Below are 6000 nucleotides of genomic sequence, written 5' to 3'. Positions count from 1 at the left end.
TGAGGCTACTAGGGAGGTTGAGTATGATATGCATAGTTCTTATCCCCAACTCTTTGTTGATTTAGGTATTTCTTTAGCCTTAGTTTGAAGACGAACTAGATTTTTAGTGGTGGATGATGAATGACCTAAAAATTTGATGAAATATGTGAAATTTTATGTGATTTGACTATTTTACCCCTCTCCATAGTTACATTATGGTATTTCTGAGGTGTGAGAGTGATTGGCATGTTTTTTGATGCATTTTGGTATCATTTATGCGATATTGTGCTTTTTGATGTCTTCAAGATCCTTATTTTAAACTTATGGGGATATTTTTTGATCTGTGCAATGGATGGCCGAGCGGACTATGCCAACTTCTCCAGAATATCGATTTTAGGTTGTGTAAACCTTTGGTTCGGGTCCCGGTGCACCCGAGCTTATTTTGACCTATTGATCAAAAAGTTGAAAAATTAAAAATATGGGTGTGAGACCCACATTTGCTCAAAATGACCTCAAATGGAAAATACGACTTCGCCAGTAGATCCTCTGTCTATTTTAGGTTGTTAGCATGTTTGGTATGATTTTACGGCTTTTAAATCTCATTTCAACCATTGATTAGAAAAATTATGATTTCGGGTTTCGGGGGTCAACTTTTTGAAAATGATGTGTTTTTGAAAATCTGATATCTCTATCTTATGCGGAATGTCAAATTTAGTGTGGTTGCATAATTCGTTTGAATATATCAGACACTGAACAAATTTCGAACACTCCGTCGAAGTCCGGATTGGATAAAAAAAACAGCTTTTTTGCAAAAGTAGAGCAAAAAAGTTTGCATTATTTATACCAATTTTTAGGCTTATTTTATTCATTTTTCATCCTTTCTCTTGGGAGTTAAACCCTAAAATAGTGTGAGAGTTTAAAATTAAAGTTCGTCAGAGCTTGGGAAGCTATATTAACACCTATTTCTTGAATTCATTACGGATTTAAGGTAAGAATTCACCATTTTCTTAGTAATTTCTTGATAAATTTTCCAAAATTCTAAAAATCTGAGGGCTTGACTTTAAACTCCAATTTCACTCCTTTTCACTTGAATAATGTATTTATCTTATAATTACTAGTTTTTCATCAATTTAACCCTTAAAACAACTTCGATTCTTGATTTTAACCTGAATTTCAAAGATTTTACCCGGTAAAGCTCAAAAATGATTTTTCTTCGATTTGAACCTCGTTTTTTACTTGATTTAACTTGGGTTTTCAGATGTAGGTTCCAAAAAATATGGGGAACATGTTTTTGAAGTAAAGTTTCAATTTTTTCCTTCTTTTTTTGAAAACCCATTTTGGGGGCCATTTTGACCCCAAACTAAAAGTAGTCAATATTGGTGTCGTTTATTTTTTTTTGATACGTAGATTACATATTTGGTGTTTTTAGTGGATTTCGAGATCGTTCATGAAAAGTAAGGTCATGGGTTCAAAGTGTAGCGGACCAATTTCGACTTTTCAGGTAAGTTATTGTCACAACCCAAACCGGGGCTCTATCCGGAATGGCCATACCGAACCATGAAGGCTCGGGTGTCCCTATATGTCTGGTAATTATGCACAACATTCATATAATAGAGGGAAAATGCAGAATTTTATAATAGAACGAATCATGGTCATAAGTTTGATATAAATTCAACAATGGAAAATGGAATCCAAAACCATCTAGGAACACCTGAAAACCATCATAATTCGTTATATACAAAGAGTGATGGTCGATTGAAGTTGACCCAAGTTTCGATGCTCACTCAAACTTGAACAATAGGAAAGCTTTCAACTCTTGCTTGAGTTAGGGGACCTCTATGATCTCAATTCATGCTCAAATAGGTTCCCACACTACATAATTGATTAACATACCAAATTTACATAGGATTTATGGCTTTTGGATCATCTACGCATAGAAATGATGATTTTTATTCTTGCCCAAAATGCGGGGTGTTACATTGTCCCCCCTTGGGATCATTCGTCCCTAAATGATGACACGGAATACAGTCAAGCACTATCTCAAGCATACTAAGGCATAGGAAAAGAATAAGACAAAGATTGTACCTTCTATTTCGTCATTCTCCGGATCAAACAAGTTTGGGTATCTAGCTCGCATGTCATCCTCGGATTCCCAAGTAGCTTCTTTAATTTTCTGGTTACTCCACAACACTTTAACTGAGGCTATCTCTTTGCTTCTCAATTTTCTAACTTGGTGATCCAAGATTTCCATGGGCTCTTCTTCATAGGATAAGGAGTCTGAAACTTTGATCTCTTCTATGGGTAACACTAGAGAATGGTATCCAATACACTTCTTCAGCATGGATATGTGAAATACCGGATGAACAGAACCCAAAATTTCAAGCAACTCTAACTCATACGCAACTCCACCTATCCTTCTCAAAATCTGATATGGTCCTATATAGCGAGGACTCAGCTTACCTTTCTCCCCGAAATGCATGACTCATGGGAGAAATTTTGAGAAACAACTAAGCACCAACCTCAAACTCTAAATCTCTTCTCCTAACATCGGTGTAGGACTTCTGACGACTCTGAGCTGTCTTGAGCCATTCTCTAATAATTTTCACATCCTCCATCGCCTAATGAACAAGATCAGACCCAAACAACCGTGTCTTACCAACTTTGAACCACCCTATAGGCGACCTACATCTTCTTCCATACAATGCTTTAAAAGGGGACATCTTACTACTAGAAACATAGTTAGCCACATCATGCTTCATATTATTCCACCGATAAATGGTTTTTAGACCATGATACATCTTGGTAGAGCCTGGGTGAACAACATACCTCGAAGTGTGAGCTTCATCAAAGATTCTCTTCCTCAAACCATCTACATCTGGCATACACAATCTACCCTGATATCTCAAAATACCATCACCGCCAATTTCGAAGGACATTACCTTCTGTTGATCCACATCTTTCTTGATTTTCATCAAGATGGGATCTTCGATCTACTTCTCTTTAACTTCAGCATAAAGGGATAATTTAGCTATTTCATGAACAACCACCCCTCCATCTTCAGAATCTAAGACTCGCACTCTAAGATTTGCAAGTTGGTGAATATCCTTCACTATCTCTCTTTTCCCTTTTTCAACATGAGAAAGGTTGCCCATTGACAACCTATTAAGGGCATCGGCTACCACATTCGCCTTACCTGGATGATAGTGCAGGCTCATGTCATAATCCTTTAGCAATTCCATCAAGCGTCTTTGCCTGAGGTTTAATTCTTTCTATGAGAAAACATACTGTAAACTCTTATGGTCAGTGAAAATATTAACATGCACCCCATAAAGATAATGCCTCCAGATTCTAAGTGCAAACACCACAGCTGCTAACTCCAAGTCATGAGTGGGGTAATTCCACTCATGTACCTTCAAATGCCTAGATGCATAAGCCACCACCTTACCGTGCTTCATAAGTACACACCCAAGTCCCACATAGGATACATCACAATATACAACAAACCCGTTTGTACCTTTCGGAAGAGTCAGAACAGGTACAGTAGTTAATTTTTCTTTCAACTTCTCAAAACTATTCTCACAGGAGTCAGACCACACAAACTTCACCCTTTTATGATTCAACTTAGTAAGTAGAGCAGCTATGGAAGAAAATCTCTCTACGAATCTTCCATAATACCCTGCCAAATCTAAGAAGCTCCGAATATTGGTTGGAGTCGTAGGTCTGGGCTATTTTCTTACTGCCTCAACCTTTTGGGGATCCATCTCAATCCTATCACTAGACATAATATGCCCCAAGAATGTAATAGCACTTAGCCAGAATTCACATTTGGGGAATTTGCATACAACTTATGATCTCTGAGAGTCTGAGGGATAATTCGGAGGTGATTGGCATGATCCTCCTCACTCTTGGAATAAATTAGAATATCATCAATGAAAACTATCAAAAACAGGTCTAGAAACTGATGGAACACTCTATTCATTAGATCCATGAAAGTTGCAGGGGCGTTAGTCATCCCAAAGGATATGACTAAGAATTCATAATGACCATATCTGGTTCAAAAGGCTATTTTGGGAATATCTAACTCTTTAACCTTCAACTGATGGCATACCGAACGAAGGTCTATCTTCGAAAAACATCTAGTGCCTGAAGCTGGTAAAAAAGGTGATCAATTCTAGGTGGAGGATATTTATTTTTAACTGTGACCTTATTCAACTGGCGGTAATCTATGAACATACGTAGGGAGCCATCTTTCTTTTGTACGAAGAGTACAAGTGCACCCCAGGGAGAAATACTAGGATGGATAAAACCATTGTCTAGAAGATCTTCTAGTTATTCTTTCAGTTCTACAGGAGCCATTCTATATGGAGGAATAGAAATGGGATGGGTGTTTGGAAATAAATCAATACTAAAATCTATCTCCCTATCGGGTGGTATCCCTGGGAGATCATCTAGAAAAATTTCTGGGATTTCATTCACCATAAGGATGAACTGAAGAGAAGGGCTTTCGGTACTCGAATACTTAACCCGAATAAGATGATACAAACAGCCGTTAGAAATGAGTTTACGTGCTCTGAGGTAAGATATAAAGTGCCCTCTAGGTGCTAAAGAATGCCCCTACCACTCTCCTATTGGTTTATTAGGGAAAGAAAAAGTGACTCTTTAGGTTCTAAAATTTAGTGTGGCATAGCACGAATGAAGCCAATCCATCCCTAGAATAGCATCAAAATAAATCATATCTAGGTCTATGAGGTCTACTACGGTATTTCGGCCATAAAAAGTCACCACACAATTTTTATACACCTTCCTAGACACAACGGAATCATCCAACAGAGTAGAAATAGAGAAAGGTTCTGAAATTACATCGCGCTCAAACCCAAAACCAACAGCCACATAAGGGGTCATATAAGACAAGGTAGACCCGGGATCAAGTAGCACATAAACATCAAGGGAAAAGATTTGTAACATACCAGTAACTATATCTGGTGAGGCCTCCGCTTCCTGTCGGTTGGTCAAGGTATGCAACCAGTTGCGACCGCTCCCAACAGCTAAAGTGACGCCCTTTTGAGGTGGCGGTGATGCAGAAGAGTTTACCTGAGATTTGGCAACACCAACATTCCTTCTAACCAAAGGAAAATCTCTCTAGAATTGACCCAACTGACCACATAAATAGCATACTAGTGAACCCAGCTGACACCTCCCTAGATGATACTTACCATAGTTCTCACACCATGGAAATGTACGATGTTGCTGAGCTATGTTGCCCTATGACTGGGTATCCTATACCCTGGATCCACGATTAGTTTGGAAACTCTGAGTTCGTCAGTCTATTGGAGGTCTAGGTGTTGGGCCGCTGGCTGTGGACTGAGCATTACCCCAATTCTTCTTTTTTTGCCATTTATTTCCGTAATTACCACTGTGGCTGACTGTGGCCTTGGTCTACATTCAGGCTCTCTTCGTTTGCCTATCCTTCTCCCTAGATTCTGCGATTCTCTTCTTCTTATCCTCTACCTTCTGCATATGTACTGAAAACCTAGAGAAGTCTATGTCCTTGTTCAACATAACCCCCTTACATTCGAGCACTAAGTCATCCGAAAGGCCGAATGTAAATTTTTTCATTCGGGCTCTTATATTACCAGCCATCTCTGAAGCATAACGATCCAGTTGGTTGAACTTCAGAGTGTACTCCTTGACACTCATTTTTCCTTGCTTAAGGTTCATAAACTCCCCATCTTTGGCCTTTCTCAACTCAAGAGGAAAGAATCGACCAAGAAAGGCTTCCACGAACTCGCCCCATACAGTGGACCCGGCAATCTCACCCTTAGAATCCTCCCACTCATTATACCATTGGTTCTCTATATCCTTAAGCTGGTAAGCTACTAACTCATCCCCTTCTATCTCATCTAAATGCATCAGCTTAAAGATCTTCTCCATCTCGTCCACAAAATCCTGTGGATCCTTTTCTACCTTGGTACCAGTAAACTTGGGCGGGTTCATCCTCATGAACTGACCCACCCTAGTGGC

The sequence above is a fragment of the Capsicum annuum genome, chromosome 10 (assembly GCF_002878395.1).
Source record: "Capsicum annuum cultivar UCD-10X-F1 chromosome 10, UCD10Xv1.1, whole genome shotgun sequence".
NCBI classification, from domain to species: domain Eukaryota; kingdom Viridiplantae; phylum Streptophyta; class Magnoliopsida; order Solanales; family Solanaceae; genus Capsicum; species Capsicum annuum.
The sequence above is the reverse complement of the archived record's forward strand: the minus strand, read 5'-3'. Positions refer to the sequence as shown.